General features: G+C 45.5%; 1 protein-coding gene across 2 annotated transcripts in view; it reads right to left on the reverse strand.

Annotated features, from left to right (window-relative positions):
- Positions 1-14182, reverse strand: part of CREB1 (cAMP responsive element binding protein 1) — a 37976-nt gene extending 23794 nt beyond the window's left edge. Inside the window, exon 1 of one of the 2 annotated variants that reach the window (XM_030489005.2) lies at positions 13738-14182. The gene's annotated coding sequence lies outside the window, so the exon portion shown is untranslated. The remainder of the gene's footprint in view (positions 1-13737) is intronic. The other variant, XM_032919980.1, reaches the window with a different exon arrangement.
- Between the last annotated feature and the right edge of the window lie 5801 nt (positions 14183-19983).

Here is a 19983-nt window from a genome sequence, read left to right on the forward strand (position 1 = left end):
CTTCATTTTCCTATCCCAAATATCCCTGTGAACTCCAGCATCTCTCCTGAATGTTAGGCTCTGCTCCTTGGTTTCTGCTTGCTCACAGAAGCCTTAGGTTTCCTGCTTTGCAAACAAAGCTGCTTTTTGTCTCCCAGGATGGACTGGAGAAAAAAGGTGGAGGTCCTTCCCCAAACACCACTAAATCCAAGAGCCAAGATACCTCACTGTGACTGTTACAGCAGATAAAACTTTCCATCCGCTTTCATACTTGAAGGTCCGGAATGCCCCAAAGCTTTCTATGCTTTTCAGTTGTACAGTTGGCACAGTAAAACATTTTACTTCTCCCTGAAAGCCTTTCTTCCTGTCTTTAGTAACATCGTGGTGACAATTCACTGTTACCAGTTAATGCTTATGCTGACAGTTATTGGCCATACAATAAATGTAAGTACACCTTGAGGCTACATGGTTTGCTTTACACCTCAGATATACTGTCACAGCTCACTCAGAAGCAAGCACAGCTTTACCAACTGACATACTTTAAAGTTTCCTTCTCCTATGCAGCTAGATGATGACTTCTGCTTTTGTTTCATTACACACCCAGATTTTGAAGGACAACATGACAGCCTCCAAAAACAGTGCAGAGCAGAGATCCAACAAACCTATGCCCATTTTGAGCCATCCACCAGACATTCACCCAGTCATCACCTGCAGAGGCCACCTCTATTGCCACACTAGGCTCGTGATCCAGTTCAATACCCAGCCACCCAGCAAGGCAGCAAAGGACCAGGGCAGCGAGAGGCCTGAGGAAAGGGAAATTCAGGCAATGCCTGTTTCTCAAGCCCTGTATTCAGATTTATTCACAGCAGGAGTGCCAGTACGATTGTTCAGGAAGTAAATACCCCTCCACTGCCCAAAGTTCCAGGAACTCACTCCATATTTACTATATGTGGCTTTGTAAAGCCACGATCCATCATGAAAGCACTGAAGAGGTCATCAAACACCGCTGTTACGGTATTATTTGTTTTCATCTTTCCAGTGTAAGTATTAAGCACATTCGCATGAACTCTGTAAACACTTCCACGGTTACCTTGCAGTGCAGCAGCCCTTTCAGCTAGGCCTCAACAGCCGCTTTATGGATTCCATTCAGTGGCTGCCAGACTGAAAACATTCAGAGAAAAATAATTTTATTTACAGCTACCACATGGGACTCCAAATAACCAGTAATAAATGTTCAACAGGACAGGCCCATAATTATCTCCCTCTGTCACTAATGACAGTGGGTTGACACAGGGATAGCAATTTACACCAGAGCTTCTCTGTCATCACAAGCTGGCACTGCCCCTGCCACTGCCCCCCGGGTATGTGCTCCTCCTGCCCTCTCCTCGGGGTAACAGGACTGTGAACAATACTGTGAACACAACCTATGTCTGTTGCTTTATCTTAAACCCACTTTTGCCTACTTCTCTAATCACCACATAGCCGCTCGATGACCAGGACAGCTTGTGGGTGAAGACAGTGCAAGGGCCAGGCAAACCAGGTAGAACTGGAAGCAAAAGAATGGCCTCAAGAACCGACTCCACTAAAAATGCCAAAAATGTCTTCATTCAGATGACTTGCATTCACACTCAGCAATCTGCTAGGCAAACTGAAGAACAGAAAGCTGGTAAAATTCCTCTTGTCACTGAAGTTAAAATATTTGGTCTTGAACTTACATGCAAAATTTAATCTCACTGTAATGAGATCTTGCACAAAGCAGAATCAGACCATCAGCTGAACGTAATACGTGTTGTCCTGCTTGTGTCTCCATCAGTATTACATTCAGAGAAGTGTCTGAAAACTTTCTGCTGGCTGAATACATGCTGTATCAGCCAATGCAAGACAGGTGAACAACGTACTATCTTCATACAGATTACAGAAGGAATGCAACCAGGAGCCTTGATTATGTGTAACAAACTTTTCTGGCTCATGACTTTTCCAGCAAAACATCTAGTGCAGCTGTAGCTACGCTTCTAAAGTTGGTGAAAATTTCTTACATTTCACTGCTTTAGATATGTAAATGATGACAGTATTGGAACAAATTACGGGCATTGCAAACTCAATCTCCTTTTCACTGAAGAAAAAGCAGTGGCAGATTTTAAAACAAGGTCAGAAGACCAAAAATCACAACTACAGCTGCCAGCACCCAAATCAGCGATCATGTAATGTTTTCTGTTAGCATAACACATGAAAGCTGACATTTAGCAGGCAGATGGGGAATCAGTATGCACAGGTAAGGTGTCTCAGTGAAAGTTGCTTAAACACTCTTCACTGCTGGGTTTTCTTGATTTGACTCCACGCTCTTGGCACTGTACCAGGTATCTAGTGTTTCTGTCTTCAAGCTTTGTAAAAGTAAAAAATACTCTGACAGCAACTAACTGCTTTTTATTTTTTATATCACAGATTCTATGAACAAATACAAGAGAATCCAGCGAGCACTTGGTACCTGCGTGAAATTTAACTCAAGTTTAATCTATACTGCCTTTTCTAGCTCAATAGAGAATCAGGGGACCTAACCGAGTTACAACCTTTCCCTTCAAGACTGGGAACTGGGCACTAGAAGTAAGGGTGAACCTTCCTACAAAGCTTAAAAATAAAAAACCCTACATATTTTAATTCTACTGATAATATATGTATTAAGAAAAACCACCAGCCAAACGAATGAACAATAACCACCACCAACAAAACAACACACAAACCAAAACCTTTTTCCTAATCTTATCTAATAGCTGGGATAGTTCATATGTGAATATACCAGTTCTGCAAAGAGCTGGTAGAAGAGCCTGAGGGCAGGGGACAGAGCAAGCATTTCCTAAGGCATTAACAGTGAAAGGCAAACAAATGCCTCTCCACTGTCTTATCCCCTTTGCATTTATAAATTCCCCTAAAATACTGTCAGACTTCACTTACACAAATCAAAATGTCAAAATAAATCTCAGAAGGGTTATAAAGTCATTGGGTAACTATTATTATTGAAAACATAATCCATAAATATGTTCTATTTATAAATGCTCTGCCCTCATAATGCACTTAGGGTATTAACAGACTAATTCATATGCTTTATGTCTGTGATCCTTAACTTGTGAAAGAATTGTCATAACCACTTATAAATACCTTTAGTATGTATAGTAAAAAAAAAGCTAAACAAAAAACACCCCTGAAAGATGTCTGCAGACTGAATTTTAGAGAAAATGGAGATTTTTAAGGATGTCCTGAGCAGTATATACAATCTGTTCTCAGAGACCTCATAAGAACTTGCTTGTTTCTAAGAATTCAGCACATTTTATAGTTCTTACACATTTGTTGCCAGTGTCATATTTATGAGGTGCATTTACATATAAACTGACCACACTTTACTACAGCTTGCCATCTGTTCTCTGACATTATTTTTAGAACATAAAAAGCACCTAATTTTCAACTTATGCTGATTTCTTGCAATTCCTACTAAGTGTAGAAAGTAGCTTTCCTTTCTCAAAAAGAAAACCATGTGAAATTGTCAAAATACACGCCTCTTTTCCCCATGTGTCTGCTGGAAGTACTGTGGCTCACTCTGCAATGTGTAGCTGCTGGTTACTTAATAAAAATTATCCTAGCAGTATCATTTTATACCCAGACATCTTTAGCACAACATAAAATGAGGGCATCAAATGATTTTTTTATGACAGCATCTGGTAGCTAATGCTCCAACTGAATACATCCTGAACTCCGGGAACAATCTCTTTGCAATTGGTACAGCAAATTAATAATCAGCATAGCTCCTCATGACGAGGTTTAATTTCTGTCCCTAGTCAAATTCTCATCTACCTTTGACTGAAGCAGCAGTGGGTAGAGAACTGAAGAATAAATGACTCCATGATATCTGAAGCTGACCTCTCAGTACAACTGATTACAGTGACACGAAGCCAGCCACGTCCTGTATTTGCACTTCTAACTTTGGTGCTGAACTGTGACCACACACTAGTCTTACGGCAATTTTTAATAGAAAAAGGAAGATATTATTACACCCACTCTGTGAGTAGTGAGGTTATCTTTGTGTGTGTGTGTGTCTACAGAAGGGAGCCCCTGTGATGCTACCAGATACTGCAGTTCACCAACAGTGCTTGCTTCTGCCAACAGCAGGTACCTCACACGGTGAGGTGGGGATGGCACCTGCTCAGCCAATGGTGAAGACTTGCTGGACGTGAACCAGCACCCATCTAAAAGCCACAGGGTGTATTAATGCAGCCTGAATCCAAGCAATGGGTACAATAAACTAACATCTCTGTTCTGCTAACGAGGCCCTGTGATCAAGCTGGTACACCCTACCTCTTCGTACAGGTTGTTAGCTTGGGCTCCGCGCCACATGAAACCAGCTACATGACCTCTGAGTAAAGAGCTAGGTTGTACCTGGCTGGCACAATGAGCAATTCAGAAACAGTGCTCTGGTACCACCCAGCTATCGAGATATGCCAAATAAACAATTTATCAGGTTGTGCTGGTCAACAAGCAGAACATTCTGGGCCACCTCCTTCCATAGCAAACACTGGCATGTGAAGGTGTTCCAGTAGAAGAGGTAAGGCAGTCAGAGTGAGGGAAAGGAGAGTTAATTCTGCAGGTGGACAGAGGCCTTCTTCTCCAGTGACAGGGAGAAAATGGGAGATGATGTAAGAAGAGGACTGCATCCCTCCCAACGATGAAAGGAGTATTCAGAGCAGAAAATGATGCCAAGTTAGCAAGGTTAAGATCCACCTAAGGTGGATGTGTTCCTTTTTTCCACTGGGTAGACCCATCAGGACTTGAGATTTCCACTTGACCTGCCAGAATCATTCAGATGGACCATATTTGTTCTCCTCCATATACATTTCTGTATCTTATGGCCTTTTACGGCCCCATCATTCATTCTGGCAGAGTAAGAACGACCTAAATGCTGCATGAAATACTTTCTGACATGTTGTAAGGATCTCTGTCCATGTGCCAAGCAGCCTTTAAACACCTCAGGTCAGAGGCATCAGCGGGAGGAACTGCTGCAATCCCAAACCTGTGACAGCATGCAGCTCTGCAGGGAGAGGCGCTATACACATTTGTATGAAATAAACAGTTATCTCTGAGACAGGGAAACTACTAAAACTTGTTCTCAGTAAGCAACTACAGGAGCAAAGACTGACTGCTCAATAGAGCTACTCTCCCAGAGAGAGTGAAGCAGGACTATGATGTTATTAAGACAAGGGTATTTCCTAACTGTGCTTCCTGCACAGGCTTTGTTCTATATATATGTGGTAGAGATTCACATAGTCTTGATCACTGTGTCCATGACAAATGCTCAAGTGAACAAAGCTCAAGCTACTTTGAAATCCCACAGAACACCCAGCTCTCTTCTGGTGCTCAGAGGAGATGAGGAACAACTTATTAAATAATAAAAATAAAACCCTGAGCGTTACACAGACTCACATCAGTCTGGTTAATGTGAGTGCTCCAAGCCCAAGGGCCAAGAACACAACATATAGTAATCTCACACCTGTCACAGAGAATCACCTCCATACAGGCGTTTCTTTAATTGTAGTAATTTAAATTACATACCAGGTATGATTTAATGGAAGCATATGCAGGAATGTGATAAAGACAAATAACCATATAAGCATGCTTATTATTACCTGAAATCTTTCTATTCCAAAGTAATTTGTTTCCAGAGTCTCTGGTAATTTTACAATGTGAAAATATTGACAGACACATCACATTTATTGGAAGAGTGTACTGTAAGACTGGACTGAAGGTTCTGATTCTGATTAAAGACGACATTCTGATGTAATATGAATGTAAATTTATATTCTGAAACTTAATCTTCTGGAAAGACCCAGAATTCAGGGGACTTTCCCATTAATAAACTAAATGTTTTCTTTCCCATCCTATAACGAGGGAAAGCAACTGTGAGTATTTTAAGTTCTTCCATTTGGTCTAAAACATTAAATTATGTATTTGAATTTCGACATCCATTGTTTTGTTCATGTAAAAATTAAAAAAGCCTGAGGTTTAAATACTCAGCAATACACCTCAGTAAAATACTGCAGACTGAAAAGGGTCAGATGTCGGAATCCCAATGTGATCCTGATCACACTCGTTTTCTCATCATTTTTCTATTTCATAGAACTATCAAATCAGTTAAGAAATTCATGGCAAGAATGGAGTTTTAGGTATTATCAGCACCAGGGTTAAACTTGACAACAGAATTTTAGGTAGCATTCCAGAACAGATTTTGTCTGTTGGCGAGAAGGGACAGCTCCATTGCTAATGTTTCTAACCCACTTCTGAATGTCAGTAGCTAAAGGATTAATGTATAAAAAATGCCACTTCATATATTTACACTGCAAGCTCTACAGGCATAAACTACTAAAACAAACACTGCTCATTCGGTTTGATGCTTGGAACGTTCATGGTATTTCTGGAGTTCAACCCATAGTGTAGGAGCATGAAGTTATATAACACGGTAAATATTGGAAAGTCCTGTTTAAAAAAATCCACAACACTTCTATTGAGTTCAGAAAGAAAACACAACAAAATGGATGTTTCAGGCCAATGCCTTCACTGTTTTATTAACAGATCATCTTTAGAAATGGTCATCTAAAAGAATTATTTATACAAAGCGGACAATTACCAGATATAAAGTCAAATGTCTGAAACAAATGCAAAATAACCTGTACCTGTATCAGCAAAATACTTTTTGTTATGATTTAATAGCTTTGTTTCTTTCTTAACAGGCAGTATAGACTATTTTTTCCTTCAATCCTCTCTCAAGTCAGAGAAAACCTTTGAATTATTTCTGCAGCTGGCATGCTACGGTAGAGTATGCCCAGGTATGCACAAGAAAAACAGCACTTCCTTACAAACCTTGCCTTCTGAATGCACCCTATTCACAAAATTTATTGCAACATTAAAACTGAAAGATTTGGGGCTTAAACCACAAGCCAGACATGGAAATATTTTAAATCCTAAAATTGCTCTGGCTTTACTAGATATATAGAAATCATCTTTGGCTGGTCAATTAGCATTAGTCTTGAAGCAGTAGCAGGTACATTATCTTGTTTAATGCACCAAAATTACATCTATGACCCACTCTCTCCCTAAAAATCAACTGAAATTAAACAGTGACCAAATTCTGCAGTAAAATTATTTAGACTAATGTTATCAACTGAGTGGATTCCGGTTTATTTTTAATGTATCTTTGTATTTGCCTGGATGATGTGGAGAGCTTCTCAAATGAGAAAGATCTCTCATATGCCTGCCTGGCAGATCTACTATGCAAAAGTATCACCTCCAGAACAGAGAATAATTTATCTTGGCTCTCAAATACTTAACTGGAGTTTTAAGACCTGCATTACCTGTGGGCAACACAGCTATCTCCATTGAACAGAAACGTATTTTGCCAGCAATGGTGAAGGTCAGAACTGACCCTGACTAAGCAATAGGAGCCCTTGATGAACCAGAAAGGGCCAGAGAAAGAAACAGAACCTGTGTTTTGCATCAGTGTGTTGCACACAAAAGAAGATCTCCGTTTTGCTTTCTGCAACTACAGTCTGACAAGGATTTCTGTTGGCAACATTGCCAGCTCAGGCTCTGCTTTCCTCCAGATTCATTCTTATTTACACCTTTAGAGCTGTCAGTGAGGCTGTGCAGTAAATGGGACTAGGCAACCAATTTGCACTATAGATAGACCAGATTTTTATCCCAGACCAGTTCTCCAATCCAGTTCACATCACTGCCTCAGAGGCAGCTGTATCAGTACTACTGGCACAGGAGCAGGAACAGGGAAGGTGGAGCAGAGCCTACCCTGCTGCCACCAGGCCTGCCAATGAAAGCAAAGTAGATAAAATCACGGGTGTAAGTGTCACAAGACTGCAGGAAGTCAACAAAGATGCTGAAGAGAAGAAAACAACTATATTCTGTAATTTGATATTATTGTTTTACTGATGATTCTGCTTAAGAGTGGGAGGCTGGAAACAGGATGATTATTTTTTATATAGTCAACATTAGCTTACTGAGGATTGGGCAGAGACACTCATTTTTCAAACGGGCACATCCTGACAAAGCAGTTGTTTGCAGCAGGTAACGTACTTCTTCCTCTACCCAGCCCAGGATAACGTGCACTGATTATACACACCACATTAACCTTAAACTACAACTTTCATGCTATCAGTTTCAGCCACAATTATTATCTTAAAATCAGGAAGGCATCTATCAGTTTAGTAGTAACAGTGAAACTAAAGCGAGCTCACTGCCCAGGTGCCTTGGGCCAATTGGCAGGATCTACCCCAATGTGTTGGACCTCGATCCCTTCTGGAACTTCATCTTTCAACTTGGGCTTGGTTAAAGACATGTTATATGTAATTCTCCCTATCTGACTGGGACCAAAGAGTTACAGTGATCCAATCTCTTTAGAAGACTGAAACCTGCCTCTGATAAGGAGTAGCCAGTTCAATCACACAGGTGTCAGCAGGCTTTCAAAAGAGGGAAACTCTCATTTTTTGGTTTTTTTTTTCCTTCAACTGAGGCCCTTACTGTGTCCCAGCTTTCCTAGCAGCAAAGACAAACTGATGCTGCTCTGATCACCATGGACAGAGCCCGACTCTTCCTTCTTTCACTATGAATCATGGGTGTGCTGCAGTTCCCCAAGACGGGTCTGCTGACCCAGCTCTCTGCTGCTGAAGGGATAAAGTTGTGCCCCCCTTTCCTTTCCCTGCATCACCTTGTGAATGTGCACCAGTGTTGGTGCTAACAACATCTCAATCACCAACTGATTCAGCTCACTCACACAGAAGAAACTAACTTAACAAAAAAAGCACGGTTTTCTCCTGGGTTAGTGATTTGAACTGGCTCATTAGATTTTACATACAATCAAAACTACATCTAGTGTAAGGGGTAGCTGAACACCACACAACCAGGAGCAGGAGACAAGATGTCTGTCTCTGGAGAGCCACACGCAGTTTTATTAGCTCAGATGAAACCACAGTAAAAGACTTCTGCTGGTATTATACTGTGGCACTACTACACAGTGCCCTTTTTCACATCTTGGTATGTCCCAGAACTTTCCTATCAACACAAAGGAGAAAATTTGGATGAGTTTCACAAAGAGGGACAGGGGTCCTACTTCTGTAGTAATGCCCTAGGCTTTTATTCAAGAGAAAGCACTCTACAACCTACAAAGACGTAAATTTACAAACCCTGCTCACACTGCATGTCACTTGGAGGAATGGACAGGCACCAACGGAGTTTGAGTCTGGGCCAGCTACACAGAGCCAGAAGAACAGTCATCAGAAAAAGGCAAGAAAATAATGCTTCCCATCCATTACTCCATGGGGTATAAAATATTAAGCTAGATGAGAGAAGATTTTACATTCAAGCCTAGGAAAGGTGCAAGGGAAAGCAAAAACCAATTGATATTGGAACAGCAGTAGAAAACAAAGAAGATTTAGGGCAGCATCTATCAGAAAAAATGCATGTGATATTGGAGCCAAAATGTCACAGGAGTTGCAGGGTTGCTGGAGAGATGATTAAAGAGATTGCAGCAAAGAGCTGCAGAGAACAGAAACAGGAGTTTAAAAGTCAGAACAAAACATGTGAGAACAGTATTGAGGAAGTGAATGTTACAGCTGTTAAAAAAACGCCCAAAACACACAAAAGGTGTTTAAGTCAAGTAAATAAGCAGCACAACAAACAGTATGTACATGTGATATTAAAGTTTGTGAATGGCTGCTGCTCGTGTTCATTTGCTCATATTTAGCACATGTAAAAACTTGAGCTTAGCTAAATGATGCAGTGCTGCAGCAGGAAGAGCCACGACAGGATCTGTGCCATCCAGCTGAGTTATAAACACAGCAATAGCTTAAATTTTTGATGTAGGTTGCATTTTCTTATTTAGCAGCTGTTTGAGCTGCCCTCATCTTCCTGCTCCTTCCAGCCCCACTCTTCCCCTGCATATGCTGGTACAGCTCATGTGCAGCCATGCAGCAACCAGGGAGGGAATGATCCAGCGGAAAAATAACCAACTTCCCACCCCTCACCCTGAGAGATCATTTCCCCAGCCAGCTCTGCCATGCAGTAACCCAAACGTGTGCCAGTGCAATGGAGAAGACATGAACAAATCACCAGACAGAGGATGCTTCAGCCAGTATTTCTGTCAAAAACCTGTATGTGGAACTATGGTTTCAGTCCATCGGGCAGTAGATAAACTCTCAAAACTCCTGGATTTCTCAAGATACCTTTTTCTTTTTCCTAGTCTGCTCAGAAAAGAAACCGGTCTTTTCTAAGTTTAGGAAAGTTTCTACCAAAAGAGGAAAATGCAACCCAGTTCTTCCAAATGTAGGGAAAAAACATTTTGTTGACAACCTCATTGACCAAGCAAGCTATAGCTGGAACAACACTTTAGAGGATCAGAGATTTTTTACACATCACTTGAACTCTCCCCTCCAAAATGTGTGAGAACATCAAGGGCAGACATTTTTGTTTCCTGCATGAAGGTAGCTTCAAAATAGGTCATTATGAGGCTTCCTGCAGCTTTGTCTTAAGCAGCTAGTGTAGTCTTGTGTCAGAGGCAAACTGAAAAGTAATGAAACCTTTTTAATCGCAGTACAACCAAGCGATCTAAAAGTTTTGCAGAATAAAACAGGTATCAGTGTTTTCATGCTGGATGATGTATGAAGATCATTAACTGCAGACTGCTCAGGTTTTCATAATCACTATGAAGTAGGACTGCACAGATTGCAGATGAAGCAACACAATTTTTGATTCAGAGTTAGATCACTGCCTTGTCACGAAACGTCAACTGTATGCAGGCAGAGCACCAGAGAGCTCAAACCAGATTCAGTAGGGTTGTCTCTGCAGATGAGGGTTGCTGTCATGCCCCGTAGGACTAACTTTAGTGTCAGCCAGCACAGCCTTCTCACTGCACAAAAGCCTTGAGAAGTGCAGCATGAGTAACTGATCCCCACTTGCTTCTAGAGATCCAAAAATAGAGATGAGGTGTGAGTATCCCATTTGTTTCAAAAGGGTGTCAACAGAAATTCCTAGTCAGGGCCTTATCTGCTACCAAAATCTGTACCTACAGAGCTGTAGCTGCACTTAGGCAAGAGGCTGTTTGCTTCTTACTGCAGCAGAACACCTACTTTCCAGAATAAGATCAGCTACTACAGAATATTTTATATTTGACATCAGTACCAGCAATAGCTACGCTGGTGCAGGCTTCCAGGAAAGACAGATTGATGACTTGACAGTCTAAATGAGAAGTTTATGAATTCTCTGTATCAGCAGACCCCTTTTTCCCTTTTCAGACCTTTGGGGTTTGGTTATTTTTTCCCCCACCCAGGGTAGCAGAGACCCTTTTTAACATATATATATATATACACACACAAAAATATGGGAGGAAAAAAGTAAAGAATGGATGCAGACCTTTACTGCAGATCCAGACACAAAGCTGAGAGTACTAATCTAAACATCTGATGTTCTATCAATGAGATTAAAGCACTAAAAATTATTACACTCTTCTTTCCTGCATGCAAATTATTTCACTTTAGGTCACCTGTAATTGATGCTTAGCAAATACACAACCACCTCTCTGTTCCCTTTTCTCTCTAATCTGTGAGGATACAAAGCTGGTGAGGAAATGCAGAAATCCATGTTAGAAAATATGGATCTGAGAATCTTCCACCCTATTATAAAATAGAATGTTGTGTTTCTAAAGCTACAAAAAACAAGCAAGGATTTACTGTCAAACTTTAAGTGCATATTCCATCAAACAAAGAATGAATGAAATACACCAATGACTACATTCTCTTTAATCACTGCCAACAGCTACGTTACTTACTTAAGCCCTCAGATGTCTATTAAACTATTTCAACTTTACAAACCCTCTTTTCATGTTGGTATTATTCAGAGTGAAGTGATGTAGAGACCCTTTGGCCTTCATTTCAAAAGGAGTGGTGGAAGTGACAGAAATTCACACACATGGAAGGACAGGCCTATCTACACATGTGAATCACAAATACCCATCTTGAATAAAAACTTATTTGAGTGAATTAACATTTTACTGTAAGAAAACCCCATACTGATACAGGAAAAGGAAGCAAGTAGAGTCTCAAAATTCCTGTATTCTGAAACGGTGTTTGGTGGTCACAGTGAGAACTGAATGGAGATATGCAATATTCCTAAATAAGTCTCCAGTCCCTTGTTTAAGGAATAGGAAACTTGTTTCTAACCCCAGGAAAAGAAAAAATCATGACAGGTGTTATTCCAGAAGCAGATTATGTGCAGGCATTTCAATATTTAACAGGGGGAAAAAAAATTAAAACAAAATCAATATGCTTTTGGGAAGAAAAGTCATATGACCTATAAAAAAAATGTTATCCTTGTATACATTTGAGAGGTGTAAGAATCTTTGGTTAAAAGAAGTTTTTAAAGACTGCCGCATCATTTTTTACTTATTACTGTACATAAAAATGCAGGTATCCGAGTTTTGAAAGCAGAAATGAAGTCAAAACAATGTCTTCTATACAAGGCAACATACGGGAAAAAAAGCCCCACAGCAGCAGCACGGTAAGGCTGGTGTAAGGTGGGAAAAGGCAGCCGAGTTGACATTTGCTATTGAGGCAGCGACAGAGGTCAAATCCTGCTCGCTGTGCAGCACCTAAAAGTCTGTGGGCAACCGGCAAAAGCAAATCCCAAACCGAGATTTACCAGCCACGAACAAGCTCAAGTTCACGTTGGGTTAAAAATACTAACAGGGAAGAAATAACGCAGCAAAAGGGAACCGTATCTCTGTTACGTGATCTGCGCATCGGGCTTAAAGCTCTCCCCTCCGATCTCTGCCCGGAGCGGAGCGCGGTGTTGGGTGTCCGAGCACCATTACCCCTTCCACAGCCTCCTGCGGACGGCCGTGCCCCACGCTGCAAATAAAAGCAAACCACCAGACCAAGCGCTGGCCCAGAGCTTCTGTGCACAGATTTTATTAAGAACTTCTCGTTACAGAGCCCAGGCGCGTGTTCCCGAGCCTAGGAGCACCCCACGTCCTCGTTTCCATCACACCAAGAGTTTGTTTATTTATTTATACAGCGCACTCGGGTCACCAGGGAAGTGAAACTCTCCGGGCGCGGAGCGGGGCGCCGGCCCGGCAGGAGGGCTGCCCGCCTGCCCGGCCCGCGGCCGCCGCCACGGCCGGCCCCGCGTCCCCGGAGCCCGGCGTAGCCGCGCCGGCCGGGAGGCCGTGCCCGGGGCCGCCGCCGACCGAAGCGGGCAGCGCCGGGGGGGAGGACGCGGGGTTTGCGGCGGGGAAGCAAGCCGGAGCAGCGCACACGGAGGGGCGGCGCGGGGAGGGGGCGCGGGTGGGTGCGCGGCCGCTCCCCCCTCGTCGTCTTCCTCCTCCGCCGCCTCCTCCTGGGGCCGGGGGGCGCGATCCCCCTTCCCCGCCGCGGGGAGCGCCGCTGCTGGCTGCCGCCAGAGTCGCCGCCGCCGCCGCCGCCCGGCCGTGGCGGCCGCCGCCGGGGCCGGCTCCCATCCGCCATTATCCTTTGTTCGCGGCGCGGCGGCGGCGGGGATGTTGCAGGGCTCGGCTCCATCTTTAAAGCGGGCGCCCCTCCCGCGGGCGGTGCAAGGCCGGGCCCCCGCGTCCTGCCGCCCGGCGGCTCCCCTGGTCCCCGCCGGGCTCCATTTCCTTCCCTCCCCCCCGCCCCTGTTTGCTGGGCGCCTTCCTCCTCTTACCGGTTACCAGGCTGCTCCGTCACTGCTTTCGTTCGCGCCTAGGATCTCGCCGCAGTTTTATTCTCTCCCCCACGTAACACACCGCGTCAAACTACACCTCCGCCGCGTCACTCACACACACACAGGCGCTCCCAGCCCGGCGACAGGCAGGCAGCGGCCGACTGAGGAGCGCCAGCCAGGGAGCAAGCGCCGAGCGCGCCGCGGCCCGCACGGAAAACGCCGAGCGCTCACGGAAAACGCCGAGCGCCCAGCAGGCGGCGGGAACGGCCGAGCGCGCCGCCGGCCCCCGCGGAAAGAGCCGAGCGACCGCGGAAACGAACGAAGCGCCCCGGAGCGGAGGCGGAAAGAGCCGAGCGGCCGCGGGAAGGCGCGAACGGCGCTTCCGCTCGGGACAGCCCGCGCGGAAAGCACCGAGTGGGGTTCCCGGGGGGGGGGGGTGTGGGTGGGTGGGAAGGGAAGGCGCGCTCACCCCCTTCCCCCCACCATGCCCGCCCCCATGCGAGCGGGGCCGAGGCGACCGGAAAGTGACGAGCGCTCACGGAAATGGCCGAGCCGCCTCTGCGGTGGGTGGCTGAGCGTGGAGCCGGCAGCCCCACAGACCCCCGCAAGGGCGCCGGCACCCCCGGTCACCCATCGCGTCCCCACACCGGCGCCTCGGGGAGCTGTCGGCCCCAGCCCCGCAGGGCTGCTTCCGCCCCCAGGGGGTCCTCTCCATGCGTGCCCCACTGCCGGGGCAGCCGTGCAGCCCCCTTTCCTCAGACCCCCGATTCTCATCCCAAGAACCAGCCACCCCTGTCTGCACAGGCACAACATGGCGGGGTGAGGTGCTGCAGCAGCGCCGCGCTGCCCCTCGCCGGCGCCTCCCGCCTGCCTGTCGTCCCCAGCGTCCCCTCCCCACATGGGGAAGTGCTCAGGTCGCTCCTCAAAGCCTTCCTCTACCGCCTGGTTTTCACTCGAGGCTATGGCTCCCATCCTGCTCCTTGCCCTCTGGCCCTGTGGCTAGCCCTGGCAGCCCAAAACCAGGCTCAGGGTGACCGCTGCTGCACTGACACCAAATATCCCCATGGAATCCCCTAGCCCTGAACAACTGTTCTCCAGTGTTTGGAGGGACAAACCCGTTCCGGCAGAGGTGCGGACACCAGGCACTGAAGCAGGAACCCCACAGTTTCCAGAGCAGCTGTGGTCAAGGTGGCACTTTTCAGCCATTGTGCCAGCCCTGTGCTTTGCCACTTTGCAGGGGGGAGAGATGTTGTCACAACAGGGCAGGGGCCAAGATACGGGCTTGTATCTTGTCGGAGAAGAGGAGCAGCCATGTGCTGTGGCCCACAACTGCCTCATCTGCAGTGGCAGTGTGATGTCTGTTGCTGGGGTTTTAAACGCCGGATAGGTGAATGCTTTCTAGGAAAGGCTTTTCAAAGCCTTGATGCCACCATGGGACAGGGAACGGGCCACTGGTGCTCCTGCCGAGGGAGCCCAGCCCCATCTCCTCTGGTTCACACAGTTCAATGCATCCCATTGTACACCCTTAAGAATCAACTGCTTGAACTACAACCTGATAGAAACTGTACGTAGCCTTGAATAAACTACTTTTCGTTTCACAAAACCTCAAGATGGCACTGCATAACAAGATTTTGAAGCTCCAAATCGGGTTCATTTTTGCAGCTGGCCTCACAGCCAGTGAGACCCCACTGCGAGGCTGTAAGTGCTGCAGATGCCACATCGGATGACACCAGTGTGCAGTTTAGATTAGCTTTGCTCTTATCTTGTTTTCTCAGGAAGGTTGAACTGATTTCACTTACTCTGAGTTTCAACTAACTCTATCCAAAAATACAAGTTATGGTGCAGAGAACGATTACAGGTTTACTTTGCCTTTGATTTTAGCGATTACTGTTATTCTAAGATAAACTGAATAAAACACCTTTGATAGGAAAAAGAAAGAAAAAGGCAGTTCAACTTAAAGGGGTAAAACATTGTTTTATTGACAACACACACCATGGCTTGGGCCACAGCTCATTTTCTGCCTCTGCTGCACACCTCCCTCTGTGCTCCCTGCAGACAGGAGTCCCAAGGTTGCAGCCGAGCACAGCCCTGGCTGCCACCTTCTCCATGCCCGCTTCTCCCCCTCCATGTGTGGAGCTGTGCTGTGCCTTTGGCTCATACTGTGTCCTGTCTGCAGCGTACAGCTGACATAAGTTTTGGAAATTATTTTCTCTTTTCAGAGTCTGCTAGGATATGAAAGCTCAACCCACTAAATAAGTCTTTTACAACTCCTGTCGTGAGCAGAATTTTTCTGCCATTTAAAGCTTTTGAGACAGGTGAGAAATCTAAAGGCAGTGTTTCTTATTTGGTCTATTCATTGGCAGTGAATGGAAATGCTTCTCACTCCAAATCACCAGTACAGGTGTGAAAGGCTTGTCTCACAGTCACACAGTCCTGCTCATTTCACTCTGTGAAAACACTGTCAAAAAACAGCCCTCTACCTCAGTTCACATTTGAACTCTAGCCCTGTTGCATAGAGTTTTAGTATTTTAATGTATGTATAATAAACTATCTTCTATGCATTTTGCATTATATATTTTACCATATACAGATTAAATCAAACTAGGTAATTAAAAATATGTTTTCATTCAGCTAAAGCATGGACATTTTGCTGTGTGGATTTTGAAGTTTGGTAAAACTCCTGCGTTTCAAGGAGTGATTCTGAGATCAAAGCATAAGGATTCAGCCTTTGTGCTCCTCTTAGGAGGAGTAAAGTACTTGAGAGAAAATACTTAGAATGAGCAGAACAAATGTAGTCATCGTGTGTCTTGTTTGACTCATGGATTTCTTCATCTGTTTTCCCGTCCTTCTCTCTACCCTTTGTGTTAATGTTTATGTTGCATCATCTTCTCTTGCTCCTGCAAATGACCAAAATCATATGCATTCTCCACCCTGCATGTCTCCCAGAACTGGATTGCTTGCTCTTGTGCAGCAAGCCTGAAGAATCACAGCAATAAGCCTTTAAGGGAATAAACTCTGGTCTTCAAAAGCCAACGAAAATGCACAAACCAGATCTCAGCAAACATCTCATCACTCAGAAGATGCCACTGGTGATACTGAATTACGTCTGGTCCCCCAGACCAGCCAGGACTGCCCTTATGCAGCCAGGCAGCTCCTTGTGTGCCTCTGATCCTGCTGCCCGTTTAGGGCCAATACTCTGGTACCCTGCTGATTCTTGCCAGCCCTGCTCTCACTCACAGCTCTCTGGCCAGCTCCTCAGAGCTACTCTGAAAGTCTGTCAGCTCACTGGTGAGTTTGCAAAGGGCATCTTGCAATGGTGGCTACTTCTCTGCCAGCCAGCGTAGGCTCCACATATAGCAGACAACTCAAGAGAGCAATTTATCTCACTAAAACAGATGCCTTGGATAGGCCAGATGCCTGAAGTGGTTTGAGGTTACACCAGTGTTGTGTGTCTTTGGTACCTTCATCTCGTGCCCCATCGTTGAGAATTAGGTCATGCATGGACAGCAGCTGGATTCATCCCTGATTCATACTGGCTCAGTGGCAGGGCTGGGCAAACTTCTCATACACAACTGCTGTGAAACCTTCTGACAGCTGATTCGCACATTCCCCCTTCCCTTACAGGTTTTCTGGTCGGTTTTGCTTGTTTGGTTGGCTGGTTGGGGTTTTCTGTTATTGCTGGTGGTTTTTGGTTTATTTTTTTTCCCCTCTCACCACATCTGAGCAAAATCGGGACACTAAGCAAAACTGGAACTTCTCTGGGAGCGCAAGTGAAAGTCTGAGCTGCGAAGCCCCCTTCCCTCACTGACATCTACCTGCTTCTTTCACTATTGCCTCTGGGGGAGTCTGTAGAGGATGGGATACTAATGATGTGCCAGTTACCCACAAAGTCCAACAGGGAGGGGCTGACTTGGGGAATGAGCTGGAATGCTCAGCAGTTTTCTTCTTCATCAGCAAATGTTTGCTTGATGATGAGTGAAACCCAGCAAGATTAATTACTTTTCTTGCAGTTAAGCCTCAGAGGCAAATTCATTAGCTTTGCAGCTTCAGGTTGTTTACCCTGGGGGGTGGACTGCTTGCATGCAGCATTGCAGATTGATTGTGCATGGCCCAGGGTCCGCAGAGGCTAATGGGTGACATATAGATCAAGAAGGATTTGCATTTGGCTGTAAGGTGTGGCAGAGCCACAGTGCACACAATGCAATCTGGAGCAGTTGACACTGCTGACACTGGTAGCATGCAGGATAACTATTGTGGAAACACAGTCACACATGTGTTTTCAGTCTACACACAGCTGTAAAGAGAGCAGCACAAAAGTGCTTTTTAAAGGCCATAGCCACCTCTGGGGATGATTTATAACAAAATGATCTTTCAGCATCAAACACTCACTGGCAATTTCTAGAGGAGCAGTGTGGTCTTGCACCGCAGGGTGTTTTGTACAAGTATGACATTAAGCACAAATATTGCTGGAGAGAAAAGAGGGCAGGATGTGCTCTGGGTATTCACAGCTACATTTACTAGTGGGCATCCTTCAAGGAAAGGGAGAAAAGGACAGTATTTTCAAATAACAAACGTGGAGGGGGACAGATGTTACATTGGGCAGTAAAGTGTCCAGCACTTTTCAGTGTGTATTGCACTGCACTTTCCATCCTATGCAAAGAGAGCAACTGATTTTAAAGCAGATGTATGGGCAGGTAGGGGGTGCCATGATCCCCTGTGATGGACGTGGCGATTCAGAAGCACAGACAGAGCACTGAACTGATGGCTTTTTGAGGAGAAGATGAAGGCAATAAAGAGGTTGCATTGGGTTTGTGTGGCAAGGTTTCTGTAGCAGTGGAGCTACAGGGGTGGCTTCCAAGAGCTGCTGGAAGCTTCCTCTATGTCTGACAGAGCCAATGGCAGCGGGCTACCAGATGGACTTGCCACTGGCCAAGGCCAAGGCCAAGGCAGTCAGCGATGGCAGCAGTGCCTCTGTGTTAACATATTTAAGAAGGGGGAAAAGTTATACTGCAGGAGCAATTGTAGCCGGAGAGAGGAGAATACATGAGAGCAGACCCCAAGGTCAGTGCAGAAGGAGGGTAGGAGGTGCGCTAGGTGCAGAGCAGAGATTCCCCTGCAGCCCGTGGTGCAGCCCATGCTGAGGCAGGCTGTGCCCTTGCAGGGCAGGGTGATGCCCAAAGGAGGCTCTGACCCTGTAGGAAGCCCACGCTGCCTGGCTCCTGGCAGGACCTGTGGCCCCAATGGAGAGAGAAGCCCACACTGGAACACTTTTGGTTACGTTCTCTGCTAAATATCAGCCCGTTTCTGCGTTATCCAATATCATCCCCCTAGACGCAGAGGTTTGCTGGCAGGACTTGTGACCCCACAGGGGACCCACACTGGAGCAGCCTGTTCCAGATGGACTGAACCCTGGGGAATGGACCCACAGTAGAGAGTTCCTGAGGAACAGTAGCCTTTGGGAAAGACTCACACTGGAAATGTTTATGGAGGACTGTCTCCTGTGAGAGCGACCCTATGTTGGAGCAGAGGAAGAGGAAGGAGCACCAGAGACTGTGTGATGAACTGACCACAACCCTCATTCCCTGGCCCCCTGTGCCGTTGGAGGCGAGGAGGTAGAGAAATTAGGAGTGAAATTTAGCCCAGGGAGAAAGGAGAGGTGAGGGAAGGTGTTTTAAGATTTTCTTTTATTTCTTGTTACCCTACTCTGATTTGATTCTTTAAGTGATTTCTCTGAGTTGAATCTGTTTTGTCCGTGACACTGTAACTGGTGAATGATCTCTCCCTGTCCTTATCTCGACCCATGAGCCTTTCATTTTATTCTCTCTCTCCTGTCCAGATGAAGAAGGGGAGTGATGAAGAAGGGGAGTGATAGAGCAGCTTTGGTGAGCACCTGGTGTTCAGCCAGGGTTAACCCACCACAGAGGTGTTATTCTGAAACCCAATGGCAAAGGCATCTCAGCCCTCCATTTCCGTTTCTGCTTCTGAGATAGATGGAGGCTTAACTTCAAACTACTGCGCAGAGCAGTCTTCTATCATTGTACAGCCTCTCGGGACCAGCTAAAACTGCTTACTCATCAGGATAAGGACAAAATCCTACAGGTTTAGTATCTGCCATAGAGAACAAGATTCACTGGACTCGCTGGACACTTTATTACAGAAGGACTAAATTCACAGTTAACGCAGAACAAAGTAACCAAAAATAGAAATGTTTTTTCAACATCATCCCACTTAAAGTTAATGAACTGC

The sequence above is a fragment of the Strigops habroptila genome, chromosome 5 (assembly GCF_004027225.2).
Source record: "Strigops habroptila isolate Jane chromosome 5, bStrHab1.2.pri, whole genome shotgun sequence".
Classification (NCBI taxonomy): domain Eukaryota; kingdom Metazoa; phylum Chordata; class Aves; order Psittaciformes; family Psittacidae; genus Strigops; species Strigops habroptila.